The sequence below is a fragment of the Micromys minutus genome (genome assembly GCF_963924665.1).
Source record: "Micromys minutus genome assembly, chromosome: 3".
NCBI classification, from domain to species: domain Eukaryota; kingdom Metazoa; phylum Chordata; class Mammalia; order Rodentia; family Muridae; genus Micromys; species Micromys minutus.
The window spans coordinates 93,708,397-93,730,321 of record NC_137972.1 but is presented as its reverse complement, the minus strand read 5'-3'; the positions used below and the strand labels follow the sequence as shown (position 1 = coordinate 93,730,321).

At 44.2% G+C, this 21,925-nt stretch overlaps 1 protein-coding gene across 1 annotated transcript in view; it reads right to left on the bottom strand.

Moving 5' to 3' along the window:
• Positions 1 to 6,944, bottom strand: part of FOXN2 (forkhead box N2) — a 40,318-nt gene extending 33,374 nt beyond the window's left edge. The window contains exon 1 of the mRNA XM_080914875.1: positions 6,894 to 6,944. The gene's annotated coding sequence lies outside the window, so the exon portion shown is untranslated. The remainder of the gene's footprint in view (positions 1 to 6,893) is intronic.
• Positions 6,945 to 21,925: the final 14,981 nt, after the last annotated feature.

Here is a 21,925-nt window from a genome sequence, read left to right as displayed (position 1 = left end):
ATAATTATTAAGATTGTTAATAAATGTTCAATCAGTACGAGAAAGGAGTACTTCAGACTGGAGAGATGGCTCAGTGGTTAATGGAGTCAAATTCAATTCCTGCACCCACGTCAGGTGGGATCCATACTCTGATTTGGGGGAGGAGAGAGCAGGAAGGGGGTAGGGTATCAGTTTTAAGGATGAGATGCTGGGCAAAACCACAGTACAGCAAAATCTTATTTTAAAAGAAACTTTTCACCCAACTTTCTTTGTATTTCTTCTTTCAACATAAGCCACAAGGGCATGTTTTTATCAATTTCCTAAATCCTTTGCCTCTAAGGTTATGTATAAAATTCAAAGTAACTATATTAGCAGATGGCTATCTGTGAGTTCCAGGCCAGCCAGGGCTACAGAGTAAAACCCGGTCTCAAAAACAAAATCACTATTAGCACCATATCGATGCAGAATTTAATATTAAATTCTGTTCAGTGTTTTTTTATTGGGTATTTTATTTCTTTACATTTCAAATGGCATCCCCTTTCCTGGTTCCCCCTCTGGAAACCCCGTCTCATCCTGAGTCTATGAGGGTGCTCCCCAACCCACCCACTCCTGACTCCCTGCCCTGGCACTCCCCTACACTGGGGGATTGAGCCTTCACAGGACCAAGGGCCTCTCCTCCCACTGATGTCCCACAAGGCCACCGTCTGCTACATATGTGGCTGGAGCCATGGGTCGATCCATGAGCACTTTTTGGTTGGTGGTTTAGTCCCTGGGAGCTCTGGTTGGTTGATATTGTTCTTATGGGGTTGCAAACCCTTTCAGCTCCTTTAGCTTTCTCTAACTCCTCCATTGAGGACACCCCCCCCCCAAAAAAAACCCCACCATCATGGCAAAGAAACCTTTGTGACACAAGAAAACCTTCACTAATAAGATGTGGCACACATTGTAAATAACTCAAGACTTTTTGATTGACTGATTGGTTTTGGAAAGCTATAGAAGGACATGGTGGAATATTCCTGTAGCCCCCGATATTCCAGAAAGCAAGCTAGGAAGACAACTTGAGCACGGGAGTTTGAGACCAACCTTGACAATTATAACAAGACCACACATCCTCTTCAAAAGGCAAAGGGGACCATGGATGTGGCTCAATGGTGGAGTATGTGCTGGACACTTGCCTGGCATTTCAAAGACCCAGGTTCAATCCACAGCATTGCAAAAGTGAAATAGAGAGGACCAGGTGGTAGTGGCTCATGCCTTTGATCCCAGAACTTGGTAGGCAGAGGCAGATGGATCTCTTGAGCTGGAGGCCAGCTTGGCGTACACAGCAAGTTTGAGGACTGTCAAAGCTATACAATAAGACCTTGTCGCAAAAATAAATTAATTAAACGGAAAAAAAAAATCTGTTCGGCAAACCCACAACTTAAGAATATTTCTACAAATTAGAAAAAGTTTTCAAGTCTGGATGGGACCCTACATATCTGTGATCCTAATATTTAGAAGGCTGAGGCAGGAGAATCAAAAGTTTGAGACCAGTCTGAATAGACAACAAGATCTTGTCTGAAACAAAAAAGAGAGGGCCAGCAAGATGACTCACCAGGTGAAAGTACTTGTCATATCCTTGTAACTTCTGTTTGATTCATGAAAACCAACTCCAAGTGTCCTGAGCTCTACCTGTGCATGTGCCCCCGATCTTTTCAAAATGTGTTTTCCTATCCATATATTTTCATAAATCAATTTCAACTCAAAACACTTCTCAAACAAAACAGGCTTCTGGTGCCAAAAGAACTGTCAGAAAGGCAGAGAACGGTTGGAGAGATTGTTCAGTGGCTAAGAGTATTTGCTAATCTTGCAGAGGAGAAGGTTCAATTCTCAGCATCTACACTGGGCAGCTCACAACTACCTGGAACTCCAGGTACAGGTGATCTGACAGCTTCTTCTAGCTTCCTCTGGTACTTGCACACATGTGATCTGCACACATAACACTCAGGCACACACAAACACATAAAATTCAAAACTTTAAAAGGCAGGAAAATTCTTGCCTTCTTTACACCTGAAAACTCTAATCTAGTATGGTGCCTCACACCTGTAATCCCAGGACTCAGGATAGAGGCAGGAGGATCAGGAGCTCAAGGTCAGCCTCAGCTACACAAAAGGCTTTGAGACAGACAAGACACACACACACACACACACACACACACACACACACACACACACCCCAAAGCTATGAAGACAGTTAACAACAAATTAAATTATTCTGGCAATTTATCAGAATAGAACTACTTGGGAAGAATGAAAATCTGTGTTGACAGTGAAAGGACAGCTATTTTTATGGTACACCATACTAAAGTTGTATAACAGTAGCTTACAAATGGCTACTTAAAGAACTTTAGACTTTTAGGACTCTGGTAACTTTCTATGTATAAATGCTAATGAAATTAGAAGATACAGTAAGGTAATAAATCCTACTTGATGATTATACAAGACATACGTCCTGGGGTATAAAAAAAAAAGCCTCTCTTGCTGGAAACTCCAGTCTTAGCACCTAAGTACAGAAAACGCACAAAAGCACTGCCCAGGTTTTTGGGTTTTGTTTGTTTGTTGTTTTTATGTAACAGAAAATTAGGTTGATGGAAATAAAATTGGGTCAAGACCTGTGAGCATGGTCTGTACTTAGTACTTTGCTTCCAAAGCAGACCTGTGTGGAGGAGTGGGTAAGACATGTAAAATCAGGAAAGCAAAGATCATGGTCAATGACGGTTATCCATTTTATAGTATGTCAACATGCACCCTCACCTGTAAAGTACCCTTACAGGTACTTTACCTGTTTGCCTGTACTAAACCCACAAGCCAAGTCTCACCATGAGAAATGGATAATTTCATGAGAAATGGATAAATGGTAAGTCTCAATTCAAGGACTCTGTAACATTTCTGATAAGGTCTTAAAGCCCTCAGTCACCAAAGGCAACTCTAGTTGTGGAACAAAAAGAGGCGTGAGAAGAATCAGGAAAATCTGAATGGCCTAACAGTAATACAGGAATTTTATTTCGACAATGTACCAGAGTATGTAAGAAGCTAATCAGAAAAACTGGGTAAGATTTTTTTATATTTTCTGCAAATGCAAAATTTTTCTAAAATAATGTTTGTTTAAAGAAATACTAATTGGGGATAAATGTTCTTTTGGTCTCTTCCAGTGACAAGACAGTGAAAGCATTCTACTCTTGGGGAACTAAAAGTATGAGTAAAGTAACACCAGAGGAATGACAGAGTGTACAGTACTCATTACAAACCTCCATGTCACCATAGCTAATGCCCATTACATTCTAGTTTCCCAAGTAACGGTCTTAGTTCTCAATACTAACACTAGCCCTAGCTGTCACTTCTGCATTGCCCCCAACCCGTGGACCACTTCCACAGGTAGCTCATGTTCACCCTGCCATGTCCCATTCACTGACGTTCAGCGGACTACTAAAGTCCTAGCTTCATCCCATCATTACTTTTCCTTCAGAAGTACTCTTCCCTGTTCCTCCCATTTCCTGAGTGCTGGACCACAGAGTCAAAAGAGGAGCATTTCATTCTCCAACTCATCCTGGAGGAAATGAGACCATACGTAGTTCTTCTCTTCCACCTTTACTTATAAAAACATCTTTCTATTCAACTTCACATCTCACACCACAAATCCTTTTTTTTTCTTTATTCAGACTAGGCAGAGAGTATTTATCTAAAATAAGGTTCTAAGGCATCTTGCTGTAAAATACATATATTCTATGTATCTTGCTGGTCAAAGACATATTCTAATTAGGGTAATAAAACCTAAAAGATAATAAAAACACGAAGGAAGGCCTCTTGTTTAACACCATTCACTGCACCTCTGATAGAGCTTACTTAGCACATGGTATTCAACATTCATTTTTTTTTAATTTTGTTAAATCAAAGAGGCAGCAGAGAATGCTACAGTCTGAAAGAATTATAAGCTGTTACAAAAGGAAAAGAACTTATGGCTAAAAGTAAAGATGGATCTAAAAGTCTGTGATTCCCAGGCTCACAGAACAATCAGTATTTCATCCTGGCCTTAAACTTGAGTGTCCAAGTGTATTTCCAACAGACACATAAACTGTAGTACCATGCTGAAGTATAATAATTAAGTTTTTGCAGAACAGTAGAAGATTAAGATGGAAGAAAGAAAATTGGAAACAAAGTGTTAAAGTTAACAAAATAAATTTCATATGCTTGCTCAATCTAAAAGGTGGGATTAACAATGCAGATGAGGCTCTGAGTTTGAAGCCTGCCTGGTCCAGGACAGCCAGGGCATATCAGGGTTACACAGGACTACCCTGTCTTGTAAAAACCAAACCAAACCAAACAAACAAAATAAATAAATTAGTAATAAACAGAGGGTGGACGTCTGTAATAAACGTCATTTGGGTGACGTTATCTATTAGCCTGCAAGTTCTGTAGAAAACAATAGCCTTCTTTTTCCAAGAAACCTCTCCTACCCACCCACAAGCCTTCTACAACTTCCTTCTCCACTGAACTCTTACAGCTCCTACTTTTATCAGCACTGTCTTGGTTGTGTTTTACTTCTTCAACCTAAAGACTGAGTGCTCAAAACTATTACTGGAAGACTGTTTGAGTTTACATAAAACCCAGCTATTAAATTACACAATCTAAAACCAACGACACCAAAAAGCAGACAATTTAAAAAAAAAAAAAAAAAAAAAAAAAAAAAAAAAGGACATGAATTTAGGTGGGTCTGAAGATGTGCGTGTATCTGGGGAGTTCCTTAAGGAATGAAAAATATTTTAAAAATAACCATTCTTTTAGGTTGTTGAAACAAACAGCAACAAAACATATACAAGCTAACTGTGGTGGTATACACCTATAAAACCAGCTCTTGGAAGACAGGCAGGTAGATCAGGAGTTTAAAGTTGTCCTCATCTACACAAGAGGTTTGTCAAGATCCAGTCTTCAACAATCAAACCAAAACAGCATGCAAGCCACCCATGGTGATATTTGCTACAATTCCAGCATTCACCATTCCGAGGCAGGTGGTTCCCCAATCTACAATAGCAAGTTCCAGGCCAGCCAGGGCTCAAAGATACAGACGCAGGAGAGGGTCACTCCAATTTTGCAGCCAGCCTGTGTCACATTGTGACAGCCTTCTCAAAACACACACACACACACACACACAGAGTTTGAGTATTATTTTTAGGTTTCACTTTGTTTTAAATCAAACTTTTCAGTTTCTCAGTCTTCTGGCTTTATGTAAATGTCTCTTCACTTCAGTTCATTTACTTTTCTTTCTCAATTATGAACTGTTCGCAGTGGTCAGTACACACTCATTTTTCAATCTACCTTCTTTTCTACAGAAAGCTTTATGGTATTTCAATACCTTCATTAACTTCACACAATTATTACAGAACAATCAAAATTCTAGTAAACATAGTAGGAATGATTTCTCCACAACTCTACATATGTTAGGTGTTTGTTTCCTTTCTTATGTTTAATAATCAACTAAAACTGAGTAATAACAGAAACAAAACTGCCAATCTAAAAATGACACACCATCAGTGATTGAGTGCAAAAGGTATTCTAAAACTTCACTCTCCAAAAGTTTATTTTTTAACTTTAATCATTTTTCTTTCACTTTATATACTATAATTTCCACTTATGATGAATTCTGCTCAAATTTGACTGCATACTAAACTAGAATTAGCCTTTAAATTTCATTGCTAATCTATGTAAAAGGAAAATAATTTTTTCCATAAACCGTAAATAACGCTAGAATGTGATCCTTTCAGATTTATTAGAATTGCTCGTTAATGGCTCTGAAATTTAAACGATTTTTAAGAGTCGGGTAATTCTGTAAAGACATCCTATCGCTCTTTGATACCTAACACTGCTGAAATTTTAAGATGAATCATCAAAGTTGCAGAGAATGGCAAAAATGGCAATATACACCTTACCATAACTGCAAAGGAAAGCCATTATACGATTCAGGTGAAACAGCTAGGCACGGTCTGCTCACCGTTTTCCACTTCCCCATATCAGAGCGCAGAACCCAAGACAGTACAAAGCCCCTGTTCCGGGAGGAGCCGCAAGCCCTCTGGCCGCTAGAGCACTCTATTGCACTCAGCCGGCCACGTGGCTGTCACAATCAGAAGACAGGAGAAAGAGCACCAACTAACCTGGAAATAATTAACCGCTCACAGCGGAGTTGCAAGTAGGGAAGAAAAAAAAAAAAAAAAAAAAAAACTCTGTCATTTCTCTGCACTTATGACTCCTCCTCCCACCACTACCCAAAAGGTGAAAAAGGAAGGCCTTAAAGCAGAAACGAAGTGCGGTTTCCCAATGAAACAGCTACCCCAACTCGCCCGAGGTGTGGTGGGAACCCAGGCATTAGGCAAGAGGGCAGCCGGGGGCGGAGTTCGCAGCGCAGACCCAGCACCTCGCACGTGGACTCCCTACCCCGACCTTCCCGGGCCGGGCTTCGGGCCGCCGGCCACCGCGCACCCTCCCCGGTCCGGAGGGCAGAAGTAACCTCGGCTCCCAAGGAGCCGGCGAGCAGGAAGCGCCCATACTGCACCGCTGAAACAGTGCAAGTCCCAACCCCCCGGCCAGCCACGCTCCGGGGCGCCGGCCCGAGGAGCCGCGAGAGCGGGCCGGGGTCGCCACCCCACATCCGGGCCCCGCGCCCGAAGTTCACGCGGGTCGCGCGCGGCGCCTCCTGGGCAGCACTTCCCGGGGCCCGGCCATCCCGCCCGGGCCGGCCCGATGGGAGCCCGAGCGGCGACGTGGCGCGGGGTCCCCGGGCTCTTCGAACGACTCCCGGGTCACAGGTTTCCGCCGAGCTCGCCCGGCCGTGTTCTGCCCACTGTGGCTCCGGTTGCGCGACGCCCCCTCCGGACGGTCATTACCTCCGGAGAAACTCCTAACTCCTCACGGGGCCGTGCTCGCCTCGGTCCCACACCCCCGGGAGCCCACGCTCCGCCTGAGCCGCGCGCCGGGAACACCCCCGCGCCGGGCGCCAATTCTTCACGGGACAAAAATGTCCCGGCGCGTCACGGGACAGCCGCCTCCACGCCCAGCGCCGGCCGCACGCGCTGCCTCCGCGCCGCACGGCCCCGGGACTCACCGTCAGCTCGGCCGCCGCGAAGAGGAGGCGAGGGCCGGGCCGGGCGGGCCCAGACACAATATGGCAGAGCCCCGCAGCTGCTCCCGCGGCTCGCAGCAGCCGCCTCCGGGACACCCAGCCGCGAGCAGGCAGCGGCAGCTGCGGTGGCGGCCGCCGCAGCACCACATCCCCCTCCCGCCCGCTCGCTTCCTCCCCTCCTCCCCGCCCCGCTGCCATGGCAACGCGGCGCCAAGGCGCTTGGCCCCGCCCCTCCTTCCGTCCCGCCACCCCCCCCCCCCCCCCCCCCCCCCCGGCCCAGGCCTCCCTCCCGCCTCCTTCCAGGGCGGCGGCCGCCCCTCCGGACTGCCCCGAAGGCGGGTGGGGGAAGGTGGCGTCCGGAAGGGCGGGGCGGCCTCGGAAGGCCGGGCGGGAAAATGAAAAGACCTCTCCTGTCCCCAGAAGGACCTATGGGAGGGCTACAGAGGCGCGGCGCGGCTGCTGAGTGGACGAGCTGGCGCGGGGCGCGCGAGTGTCCGCCCGCCACCGTGTGCTGGGGCTGCCGCGACGGCCCCAACCAAGTGTGGGGACGAGGGAGCTTCACTGAGCACAGCGCTGCGTTCCTCGGAAGTGCAGTGGAAACTCACGCCGCGCGGTTTTTAGCGGGGGGAGGGGGGGAATGGGCTTTGGAATCAGATCCAAATTTTACCAAAGTTAAGATTTACCGGGGTTCTGAAGTACCCTGAAACCCGAGGAACTTGGAAGTTTACAAGTGAAAACAACTTCTCTTCTACACCGCAGTGTCTCAAAAGGGGACAGTTGGAATATACCTTCAGTTATTAAATCATTATAATCATTCTCACAACCATCATTAGATATAATAAAATTAATGGTGCTGATAACAGTACTTTCATAATAATAATCACAATCCTTACACAAGGAAATAGATAATTAAATTCTTTGGCTTTACAGAAAACCAATTTAATCGTTTTCTGATTTAAAAGGGTCGGATTTATATCTGTACTGGTCTGGGTAACCAAATAGGGTAACAATGGCATCAACGGTTTTCGTGTGTCATTCCTTCCTGAGAAATGAAACCATGGGGTATACTTCCTGGTTGTTTCAGGTTTTGGTGAATGTGCTAAATCTACCCTTTCAGGACACTGAAGCCTAGAAGTAGCCTATCAAGCTGCCCTTGGTGGTGCAGGTTTATGTATAGTACTGAGTAGGCTGAGGCTCAACGAGCGCCATGGCTTAAAGGGCACGCTGGGCTTCATAGGGAGTTTCTGTTTCCAAGGGAAATGGGTATAGTGCCTAATTCCTGTGATTCCAGAAGTTGGAAGGTTGACGATACCTGTTTCACACAGATATTAAATGGATTAGGGGAAGAGGAGCCGAAACAGAGACATCGCCTGCCTGCTTGCTCAACAGAACTTCCTTTGGTTCCTGAGCTGAGTGTGAAGTAGACCACCGGCTCACGGCAAGCAGGTGAGCTGCGAGGATGGCAGAGACGCAGAAGAAAGACAGGCATCCTGATGTACAAAACCGGAAGTGTCTGATCCCCTCAGTCCATAAACAAGAACATTTTCATATCCATGATCCATGTAAACATGGTCCATGTAAATTCAGCTATCAGATCCTTTTATTTATTTATTCCTTTCAGTGCCCTGGAGAGCCCAGCTTTCTTCAGAGTTAAGAAGTCTCAAGGCCCTTTCCCATTCTGGGTTGGCTCATAGGCCAGTGACACCCAGAAATGAAGAGGTTTTGGGGACCCTGGAGGTCATGGTGGGTGCACCTCGGCTCCACAAAGTGAGTATATTGAACTGCACCATAATCGCTTGGACTACCAAAGAAAAAGAAGGTGGGGAGGACTATGAACGTTAAAAGAAGGAAAAGAAAAAAGATTGGCCTGAAGGCTAAGCAGTCCTACCCCATGTGCAATCATCAAGAAATAAATTTTCATTTATTAAATTGTAAAGGAAAATTCTTTTCAAAAGTCCCAAGGCAAATGTAAGATGTGCTTCCGCTGGAGGAGAAACAGCTACTGCAAATCTTACCTAGCATCACTGTTGCCCCTCACAAGGGCAAACTGAAGATCAGAAGGGACAAAGCAGTGAGAAGAAGGAAGGGAGGGGCAAGAAACCGTGGCTTTTAAGAAACCAGCTTCAGCCAGTGGTGATGAGTGCCTTCCAGAACATAGGAGGGAGGGGCAGGTAGGTCTCTGTGAGTTCAAAGCCAGTCTGATCGACAGAGAGAGTTCCAGGACAATCAGGGCTACACAGATAAACCCTGTCTCAGAAAACAAGGGACTGGAGAGATGGCTCAGAGTTTAAGAACACTGGCTGCTCTTATAGAAGTCCTGAGTTCAAATATGGAATCTGGTGCCCTTTTCTGGTGTGTCTGAAGACGGCTTCAGTGTATTCATCATAAAATAAATAAATAATAATAAAAACAAACAACAAGAAGCCACAACTTCAGTGCCTCAGCCAAGATTACGGGCTAGCCTTTCACCTTCTGTTTAAGATTAACTAATATTACTAATATGGTATTTGATATATAGAATGAACGTTACAATTCCATGTGCTTCTCTTTCCCATTCATCATTGCATCTATTTTAAACTCAAGAAGATAAGTGCTCTTCCCTAACTCTGGAAGAATCATAGAATTTGAAAGCTGGAGACAGTTCAGAGATAAATCACCCCAGGAGACAGCCTACCATAAAATACATAAACCCAGAAAAGTATACACCTTGTCCAAGGTTAAGTAATGAATCTTCTGCACTTTCATCCATTAAACCTTCTCTGTTGGTCTTCTGCAGTGACTGATCACACCCAGAGAGACTGGGCTCCTTTATACAACCTCAGCCTGTAAAGCTCAAGAGTCTTAGCAAATCTGTTGCACTTAGTTCAAAGTCTGGGGATTCTTGTACACCAAGAGGCTAATTTACAGGACTTGAACATCCACCAAGGAAAAGCTCTGATTAAAGATAATGATGGTCCAGAGGGAACAGCTTTTCCCTTGAGTTTACAAGAACAAGCACTCTAAAAGAGCAGAGAAGTCTTTACCAAAAAGAGCCCTAGGCTTCAGATTTCTTGTGGATCTTTATTCTTTCTCCAGAATACTTCTGTTGTGTGATTCTAGGGAGACATGAATGAATATCTACTCCCTCAAATAGGGAACAAATACAAGTCATCAAAGTGTAACTGACTGAACCAACATGTTTTGTTAGGATTTCTTACAGGAGTACAGGGGTGGGAAGGGCATGTCAGTGGAGGAACAGAAGTGACTCAAAGAGCAACATCACCAAAAGCCTACTCCAGCATAGTGAAACCTCATGAAAGTTAGAAATCGGGGCCCTAGGGCACAACCTGCAGGTAGCTCAGAAGGTTGGAGACAGCCTGTCCTAGGCAGTTCAGTTTGTCTGCTTCTTCCTGGTGATTTGGCTTATCTTTAAGCAGATTCTGGACAGTTTGTTTGGTCTGAAAGTGCATCCCAGCGGTCCTTACCACTTATATATGCTTAGGTTGGGAGGAGTCTAGTTCATCTGGTCAATTTCAGGGACTTCCTGAAACCTTTGTTAGTCTATCTCCCTGTCTTACAAGCTCCCCCTCAAAAAATATCCTGCATCTTAATGAGCTTTCCTCCAAAACGCAATGTTTTATTTTGGAGTTAACAGCTACACAGTAGTTTTAAAGATGCTTACTCAGTGATAGGTTTACTGGAAAGCAAGACACTTCAGAAAATACATTGTTGCTCTTTTGCTTTCTTGGTTTTGCACTCTTGCTCTTACCCCTTTGTCCCTTCTCTTCCCACTCCCTTTGCTCTGATCTCTCCACCTGCTCATGGCCGGCCTCTACTTCTCTTCTCTTCTCTCTTTGTCTCTCTCTGTTTCTGACTCCCTCCCCCCCCCTCTGTGTGTGTGTGTGTGTCTGTCTGTCTGTCTGTCTGTCTGCCCCTTCTACCCTCTTAACTCCCTTCCCCATGCCCTGAATAAACTCCATTATGTATGTATGTATGTATATATATATATATATATATATATATATAATTTTTTTAAGAAAGAAAAAAAACATTGTTTAAGAATAAGCAAACGTGTTTGCAAGCACTTGCAATCCGAGCACTCTGACAGAAAGGGATGGGAGGATCGCTCCAAGTTCCAAGTCAGCCTGTCCACATAACAAGTTCCACACTAGCCTAGAATACAGAATTCAGCCATGTCTCAAAAATAAATAGGGGTACCAAATATGGTAGTGCACACCTTTAATCCCAGAACTTGAGAGGCAGAGACAAACAGATCTCTGTGAGTTTGAGACCATCCTGGTTTACATAGTAAGGCTAAATAGTGAAATCTTATCTCAAAAAAAAAAAAAAAAAAAAAAAAAAAAAAAAAAAAAAAAAAAAAAAAAAGAAAGAAAGAAAGAAAGAAAAGAAAAGAAAAAAACCAGGCTGAAGAGATGGTTAGTGGTGAAGAGCACTTGGTGATCTTACAGAAGATCTGGGTTCAATTCCAAGCTCCTACTCCAGTTCTAAGGCAGCTGATGTCCTCTTCTGACCTCTAAGGGTACCAGGTGAACATGAGCTGCACATGCAGACAAATATCCATACACAAAATATTCCAAATAAATAATAAACGGGTCCTCATATTTAGTCTAAAGGTATGAGATATAAAAATGTAGATATTCATGTCTAAAGTGTATTTATCATCACATATTGGTAATGGATTCAACAAAAGTTACTGCATCAAGGAGAAATAATTCTAAAAAGTTTTGATTAAATAATGTAAACTTAATGTCTTTTAGCAATAAGAACCATAACTGCCTTTTTTCATTGTTGTAGTCTAGGTCTTAGAACAGCTTATGGTTAAAAGGTACGGAGGTAGTGAGTAATAATACATGTATAAAAGCAATAACTATCCTCAAAGACTGAAATTCAGTATCCCAAGGTACTGGCATGCCACTTGGGGCTAAAATGTTAGAATTGCCAGTGAAACTTTTTCAATATGCCTTATAATTATTATTATTAGTAGTAGTAATAATAATAATAATAATAATAATTTGTTCATTGTGGTTGGTCTTGAATACCAGAACTCTATGTAGCTTAGATGACCTTGAACTCTTGATCCTCCTGCCTCCACCTCCAAAGTACTAGGATTACAGGTGTGTACCACCCTGCCCAGCCTCGGTCATCTTCCTCCTTTCCCCTTCCTCCTCCTCTTCCTCTTTCTCCTCTTCTTCTTTTTGGTTTTTCAAGACAGAGTCTCTTTGCATATCCCTGGCTTTCCTGGAGCACAGAGAGCCGTTGCTGTGCTGGGATCAAAGGTGTGTGCCACGGCCACCATTTTCATTCTACCTAAGAGCAACCACATCTAGCAAATAAAATTCTCTAAACCCCAACATTAACAGTTATTTGGAGCAATCCACGTGTTGAGAAATAGGAACTAAAAAAATGAAACAAAACTATTAGCTTGAAGGCAGAAGAGAAGTAAAAACCGTAGGAATTACTTCCCGAGAATTACATTATGGAGGAGTAAGGAAGTACGGTCTCTCAGCTCCTCCAGCACGACAGCTGCCTGGACGCTGCCATGCTTCCCACCATGATGATAATAAACTGAACCGCTGAACCTGTGAGCCAGCCCCAAGTAGATGTTGTCGTTATAAGAGTTGCCTTGAACATGGTATTTCTTCACAGCAATGAGAACACTAAGATACCCTATCTCAAGGGAATAAGGCAACATATAAAAGAGACATCTTCTGGTCTCTTCACCAAGTGTACATTCACCACACACACTACACATCACATACATCATACACACTACACACACACAGACACACATCACACACACAACATAACCACACACACTAACACTCACACACCACATACCCCTCCCACATCAGACACATATACTACATACCCACACACATTACATTTATACACCACATATACCATACTCACCATACATACACCAACACATGCTTTACATATGCAAACATACCACACACTCCACTATACATACACATACCACAGACACATCACACACCACACATATACCACATATACACAAACACATAATACATATACACATACCACATATACACAGCACACAACAGCTCTCTCTCTCTCTCTCTCTCTCTCTCTCTCTCTCTCTCTCTCTCTCACACACACACACACACACACACACACATACACACAGACACAGACACTAGCATGCAATAGTATCTAAAACAAAGCTCTAAACTGAGGCAGCCCTGTAAACCTTCTATAAACCCTACACCCAGGAAGCTGGAACAGAGGATCAAGAGTTTGAGACCAGCTTGGTCTACAACACACAAGTCTCAGATTAAAAAAAAAACAAACAAACAAACTCCAGATGAAAAGGGAAAGGGAGGGGCAGCAAGCAAACGTGAATAGCTGTGTTCGTGTAAAACGAAGCGCATTCGGGGACAGAGGAGCGCCGAGCTGACTCTGCTGAGGCACCCACACCAACACTTGTGTATGTATTACCTTTCTCACTCTTCTTACTTCTTTAGCTTCATATATATGATGCTTTTCCTTTGTGTGTGTCTGTGTGAGGGCCTGGGGTCCACAGAGAACAGAAATGGACTTTGGAACCCTGAAACAGGGGTTACAGACAGCTGCGAGCCACCTTGCAGGTGCTGAGAATCATGGGTCATCTAGGAGAGCGGTAAATGCCCCTAACCACTGAACCATCCCTCCAGCCCTGCCTTGCTTCCTTTTAATCATCTTTTATTTTCTCCTCACCTTCATTCTTAAGTATATACAAAAATATATAAAAAAAACATAAAACTATCCTCTAATGACGTCTCCAACTATGCCTCTTTAACATAAAAGAGAGAAAGAATCACTGGAAATGAGTGGGGTGGGGGTGGATAGTGGGGTTGGAGGGTGGCGGGCTTGGGATATGAAATAAAAGAGAGAAAGGAACCTCGTCAAACCCAACGTTGCAGAATTGCGGCTGTTTACAGCAGAGGACTACCAGCCCTTTGGAAAGTTAGATAGAAAAGCTCCTCCAAGTTATCTAGTGGCAAGAAACAGAAATGCAAGCCAACTGGCTACAGAGGAGATAGATATCTGAAACAAAAGTAGGCAGGGACTATGTGCCAGTCAGCCCTGAAAGATGACTCTTTCTTCTTGCACTTACAAGTTGTTCCCTCTCTTCTATACCTGTGCTGTGACACATGCTCCCCTCCCCCATCCCAAAGCAAATAAAAGACTATAATGACAACTTAAACTTAACTTACAGGAAGCAGGCTGGGTACAGCTAGTAGGACAATAGTTTGCTGTATGTAGCCCTGTATGTAGGTAGACGCTGTCTCATTACAGCTCCTGCTGATCCTCGAGACCCAGTCAGGTAATGACTGCTGGTCGCTCTGCAGTCTGGCTGGGCAAACCGGGTAGACACGGAATGCCCATGCTGCTATTCCGGGCAGCTTTATTAGGCCACATGGAATCGGATAAGTGAGCAACGAGACCCATCCACAGGAGTGGAGCAAGCTCACAACGAAATGTCAAGACTAACCTGATGAGGAGAGAGAAAAGAGAGAAGCCAGTTCTCTTCTCTGACCTGAGTCCAAGGGTACGTCCACATCACAGTGACATCTCTGGGTAACTGCAACACAGAAACTACAGACTGAAGGGGAAGCTTAGACCTCCACAGTACACGTCAGCTGAGCCCTGAATTAACGCTTCGTTGTAGAGATATGGGCACAGTGAAAGCCTCGGGGACATCAGCTTGGGCTGTCTTCAGCTCTGAGGGTGGACAGCCCCTCACTCAGTCTTCAGGAAAACGATGGTGTCAGGGACAGGCTGCTGAGAAAGTATTCTGCGAGAGGAGATGTTTGAAAGTTCTAACATGGGAAGGACAATGGTCAATCTCAAGGATGAGCTGAATGCTTTAAGCACAAGGTGGAAGGGTGTGGCATGGGGAAGTCCGTTAAGAGGCTAAATTTAGGGGATCCTGCCACCCTAGACACCTTTGAATAATTCACTCATAGCAAACTTTGCGAATCTTCTGTAGTTAGTTCTTGCCGAGATGAAATGGCCAAGGTACTAGGTATATGATATGTGAAGCCTTCTTAAATGTCTGAAAGTCTAAACATTACTTAGAAAGACTGAGATAGACGAGAAGCACAAGACAAACAGATGCTAAGTTGCCTGAGACTTCAGGCTGGGAAACTACAGTGAACTCTAGAATTCATTGTTTTGGTTGACATAGAATCATGGTGGGGAAAATATTTCATTAAAATGTCTGTTTAGGGGCCCAGAGAGATGGCCTATTGGTTAAGAGCATTTGCTGCTCATACAGAGGGTCCAAATCTCATTCCTAGAATTTATACCAAGTAGCTCACAACTGACTGCAACTCCAGCTCCAGGGGCATCCGGTGCCTCTAACCTCACATATACATACATGTATGTGCACACATACATACAAATATGCATACACACAATTTAAAGGTCTACAAGGCTGGGTGTGGTAGCTCGAACTCATGGTCTTAGCACTCAGAAACTACAGAGGGAAACTTTGGGTTCAGGTCTAGCCCAGGTTACAAGTGTCCTTTGAGTGAATAGGAAGGATGAGCTTGGAGAACCTTCAATTCTTGCTGTTCAAAGTCAGATGAGAGCAGCCAGGTGCTTTGGTATCATGGAGTGTTCTGGAAATGTAAAATCTTAGGTCCAGACCACTGAATAAAAATCTCCGTTAAAAGAAAATTTCACCAGGCACTTCACTTATTAAATTAAAAATTCACTTATCCCTCAGGGGTAAGGGAGTATTCAGGCTGTACTAACCCAACACACTCTTGATGAAGACAGACCAAATGCCTGGAGGACAGTGGCAGATACGAAAGCCAAGCAGGGCAAAGGGTTCTTGCTAAACTGACTTTGAAGAGTTTATTTGTTAGAATTGATTGTACAGTAATGAATGAGACTGGGGGAAAGATTTCAAGTATGTCTACAAGTGGCCAAGCAGAGAGTCTTTGAGATTACCAAAAGATACCAAAACAGAAGCAGCCCTGGGGTGAACGGTGGTTTTGGCTCAGAATGGGAGTGTTCTTTGAATGAGTCTTTCTTTTTTTCTTTTTCCTAAAATTGTTTTTTGTTTTAAATGAAATCCTCCATGGAACCCAACTCTAAGTTAATAGATAAAGTAGGTTTTCCGGGATGGAACAGGAGCACGTCATAGAGAGAAAGCCCGGGGCTTTGCAAATTGTTCCTCCCTGAACAGTTTGGAACAAAACTAAGACATCCAGATCCCTGGGGTTAGGTTAGAGTACCTGCTTAGGGTATGGGAGACATGGTCTCAGTGAGCAGCACTGATGGAGGAGAGAACGTGTGGGGACCAGGCGACCACCCCGGGCCTTCTTTTGTTTCATTTTATGGAGTCTGTTCACCACTGAGAACTTCCTTGGGGCAGCTGGGATGGTTTCACACTGAAAACCATTGCTGTGTGAATTTCTCCTCCTCCTTCCCCACCTTCTCCTCACTTTGATTAGTTTATTTATTGTTGCTGTGTGTGTCTGTCTGTCTGTCCATCCACGTGTCCATGAAGAGGTCAGAGGACAAGCTTGTGGAGGTCGCTCATTTCTCCCACCTTCATGTGAGCCCTGGAGATAGTTGTTAGGCTTACACCAAACGGTATTAAACACTCACCGACCACCTCATCCCCTGGCACCTTTATCCACTGGACAATCTCACCAACCCTCCTCCCCCTCCACTTCACTGGCTCTTCCCCTCACCCTTTCCCCTCCACCCTTTTTAAGTTTGTTTTTTGTTTTTTTTTTTTTTTTTAAGACTCTGTAACCCAAGCTGACTTGGAATTCACTATGTAGCCCCAGCTGGCTTTAAACTCTCAATTATCCCCCAACTCACGATCCCAAGTGCTGGGTTTACAGGCATGAGCTGCTATACCTCAGTGAATTTCTTTTTTTAATTATGTTTTTAAAAAGATAACCTCAGCATTTAGGACAGGAAACCAGGAGGCTTGGAGTTCAAGGGCATCTTCTAAGTAGCAAGTTAAAGGCCAGCCTGGCCTATGTGAAACCTTGTCTCAAAAAAACCGAAACAGGAACATGCAGCTGGTAAACAGACCTGACAACCACCTGACAGCCTGAGCTCAATTCCCAAAATCCACAGGATGGAGGAACCTGACTCTTGCAAATTGTCCTTTGGTCTCTACATTTGCTGCTTGGTCCCAGAAAAAAAATAAATAAAAAATAAAAATAAAAAGGAAAGAAAACAATATAGTTGATTGATAACCAAAGAGGCCAACCTGGGGTGGGGCTGCAGTTGGTAGAATATATATGTATGTGTATGTGTATGTGTATGTGTATGTGTATGTGTATGTGTATGTGTATATGTATATGTATATTATGGTTTTTTGTTTTGTTTTGTTTGCCTTGCATGTGCACAGTTCCATCCCCAGCACTGCATAAACCTGGCATGGTGGCATATGCCTGGAATCCCAGCACTTGGGAAGTAGAGGCAAGAGAATTAGAAGTTCAAAGTCATCCTTGGCTATACGGTAAGGTGAGGGTCCCACTGGGCTACATGACACCCAGCCTCAAAAAATAAACAAACAAAAAGAACAAAATCAAACCGACAAATGCAAAAGCAGACGCACATATGTAGGTCAGGCAGTGAGTACTAAAGGGATTCTCCACCACGTCATATCATCTATTGAGTTGTATAAGGGTTGTAACCGTTTCCTCCTCAGTGTGCAGGCAGAAACTAGCTCTGTAGGTGGTAAGGGCGGGGCCCAGGGTGGGTCCTGAGCCAGTCATGTGGCACGTGTGACCTCTCCCTTGCAGCGCTGAAAGAACATGGCCAAGCTTTCTGGGCTCCGTACTAGCCAGGGCTGTGATTCCCCCTACCGTGAACAATTTTAGCGCAGGTTACCTCCACCTCGTTCCCACTATAAAACCCATGAATACAGCCTGCAGGGCGGCCTGCTGCTGCTCCTCTCTTGGGTCCCAGCCTTCTTTCTTGCCTTTCTTTAAATGGTCGCCATCAGTCATTCTCGGTCGCTTTTCATCAGTCTTTTTGGGCATGAGACACGGAACCTGGAAAGCTCTGGCCCAGGGCACTTTGGAGGCTGTGACTACCTGTCCCTCTAGCTGGCAGAGTTAAGCCCACCAAGAGCCAAGAAAAGCTCCGTGGTACTCGGAGAGTCCACATCAGTGTCCCTGCGGCTTCCGGAGGGAGGATTTTCCAGTAACCAGGGGCAACCGCTTCACTGATCTTTTTGATTATGAGCAAGCCTAGTACCTTAAAGCTGTGGTCCATGCGGTCCCTCCTAACCACCCTTCCCCGACCCCGTTCCTCTTTATCTTACCTATAAATACATCAGAATCCGAGCTCTGCTTTCCACGCCAGCTATACCACAGTGGTCTCTGAACAGAGTTACTCTTCACTGCCCTTCCAGACTTGCTCTAGGAGGCCCTTTCCCTTGGCTGGTGTGTGTTTTCTTGTTGTTTTGAGATAGGGACTCCCAGTGTAACGTTGGCCTGCCTGAAACTTACCGTGTTGACCAGACTAGCCCCAAAGCCAGAAACCTGCCTGCCTCTGCTTCCCAAGTGCTGGGATTAAAGAGGTGCACCATCAGTATTATAACAAAGTAGCAACTCCTCACCTCAAACTCCTCAGTGGCTAGCCATTTTGCTCAGGAAAAAAGAGCCAGAATATTTATGGTACTAAGCAAAGCCTTACATGGTCTCACTCCTTCCCCCTAACTGATACTTTATTTTTTTCTTTAAAACATTAGATATGCATAGCCAAATCTATTCAGCTCCTAGGACTTTGCTCTCTGCTTGGAATGTCCTTGCCCAAGAAACCCTCTTAGCTACTGGTCTTATCTCCATTAAAGTCTTTGCTCAACTGTTGCTTTCTTAGTGAGCCTTGCCTTGGCCTCCTTATCTGAAAGCACACACCCCTGCCCCATCCTAGCATCCCCAGCCCTCCCCCACTGCATCACTAGATAGATGGCTTACTCATTATACATTGGGTCAGTCTGTCTCCTCCATTAAAAATTAATCCTCCAGAGGTAGCAGCCTTTGTTTCCTTCACTGATGTATTCTAAGCACCTGGAGCACTGTTGGTACATAATATACATTCAACAAATATGGATGCTGACTGAATTAATCTGTTCTATAGTTAGAATTCTGTATATATTTATCACAGTATCTTGTCTCGATAAAGGCTAAGCCAAACTGACTCTGTCTGTGGGAAAATGCTGAGCATGTCTCCCCAACCAATCCCTCTATTAGAGCCAGGAGAAAGGGAAGGTGAGAAAGCTTCACAGTGTTGTGAGAGGTGGGGTGTGGCTCATAGCCCTCCTTAGCTCCCTTACAAAGTCTCCAGTAAACAGCCATTGCTTAGAAATATTTGAAAGGCACATTTTCTTTTGAAGGAATTTGAGGATGTTTTTATTTGTTCTTTAAGATTGGTGTAGGGCAACAAAGAAAGCTTCACAAGGCAGGTCTTATGCAAGAAAGTTTAAGGCGTCAGACTATCTAAAAAGGGAGATCATAAAATGACAGAAACACACATTCTTTCTGGTTGGAGATTGAACCCTGAGACATCTACCTCTTTTGAATACATAAAACAGAAGCCCACAGAAGAGGCTGCTTACAGTTTGCTTCTCTTAGCCACCTTTCTTAAGCTACGCTCTCGGACTCAGGGATGGCACATCCACAGTGTGCTGGACCCCTGACATCAATGGGAATTCAGAAAATGTCCCACAGGCTAATCTGATAGAGAATATTCTTCAGCTGAGATTTCCTCTTTCCAGGTAAATCTCGATTTGTGTCATGTTGACAGAAATTAACCATCACAGATTCCTATTTTCAGTAAAGATTTTACTTTCGCTTAAGAAAATTCTTAAAGGATAAAGCAATTTGGAGACCTGTTTTTTTAAAATGTGATTATACAAACCATAAAGCAAACTAATATATTTTGAATGAAGAAATAAAGACAAAGACAAACAGATGAACAACCCCCCCCCCCCCCGTAGTGGCTATTCCTGGTTGTCAACTTGACTCTATCTGGAATGAACCACAACCCAGAACTGGGAGGCCCACCTGTGGGCTATGCATTTTAGGAAACTAAGGCAAGAGATCACTGAGCTCAAGGTCGTCTGGGACAAAGCAGGTCCCAGATCCAGGTGTGGTGGTACACACCTTTAATCTGGAACACACCTTCTGTTGGAGACCTACATAAGGACATTAGAAGAAAGAAGACTCTTCTCTTCACCTGCTTGCCTTGTAGAACTGAGCAACTGCTACAACCTTGGACTTTCATTCACAGCTGCTGCCAACCATTGTTGGAGAGTTGAACTACAAGCTTCTAGGCACTAATAAATTCCCTTACTGTATAGAGACTACCCGTATGTTCTACCCATAGGTTCTAGAGAACCCTGACTAATATACCCTCAAAACCAGGATGTTGGACATGGATACATACCTATAATCCCAGTGCTCAGGAGCCAGAGGAAAGGGAATCAGGAGTTTGAAGCCAGCTTCCATTACACAGTGAGTTAGAGACCCATCTGTGCTGCTTGAGTCCTGGTCTCCACAAACAAAGGGGGAGGAAAGAGAGAGGCACAGTTAAACCTATTATATTCTCCAACTCGGTGTATAAATGTATGGACTTGTCAAAAAAATCAATCAGCCAATCAATTGTGGAGAGCTTTTGGGGTCACTTGACAAGAGTTTGATCTTGAACCAAGACAAGGAAGAGGAAGTATGGCTACTCCAGGTAGGAATTTGACATTGGGCTGGGATGGGGAAGTAGGCTCAGAGAGGAGTCTGATTTTAGGCTAGAACAAAGAAGCAGGCTTCAGGCAAGAGTATGACTTTGGCCAGGGACAGGGAAGTAGGCTCATCCTTACAAGCCCTTAGAAACTGTGATATGGAATTTGTTTATGGCCTTGTTTGTTCCCTGTTTATTTCTGTTCACTGTCTGGCTTGTTCCCTTAACCTAGAACTGACCTTATTATTACTTGCATGTAATTAAAATGGTATAAAAGTAGAGGGAAGAATTGAACCCGCCTTTCAGCCTCAGAACTGGCTTGGGTCATGCTGCAGTTTTGTCTAATTGTCTCTTTCTTTTTTAATCTTTGCTTCACCACCAGAGAACCCCACTGACTGACTGAGCTGGCCTTGTCAATCAACAAATCAATCAATCAATCAATCAATTAATCAAAGAACACCAGGAGGCATTCCCCAAGTACCTACTCAAGCAAGGGAAGCAGCTCTGTCAACTGCAAATCTTCTCCTCTCTCCTGTTTTCTAAATGTAATCCCCAAGCTCATCCACAACTCTGTAGTGGACTATCCCCATTCCTAAGTGTCAACTGCCAACATCCAGAAAAACATTTTATACTGAACTCCCAGTGACCACACCTATCAGGATCTCAGAATTCCCTATCAGGAAGCACACAGCCACAACGTTCTCCTAAGAACCAGAGAGGAAAACAAAAAGCAAGGAACAAAGCACCACCCTACAAAGACAAGATCAGTACCTAGAATCACAGTATTCCCAAATGCAGATGCCTAGATGCCTGTATAACAACACGCCAACAAACAGAAAAATGTTTTTACAATTACAACAAAGCTGATGCACAAGCCAAAGACTTCAAAGGCCTTTATGAATATGGTAGCGGTTCTAAAGGATGAAATGAATAAATCTTTTAAAGGAATCTATGATCTGGGAATGGTGGCACACACCTGTAATTTCAGCACTTGGAAGGCAGAGGCAGGTGAATCTCTGTATCCTAGACAGCCAGGGCTATGAAACCCTGTCTCACAAAACACACACACACACACAC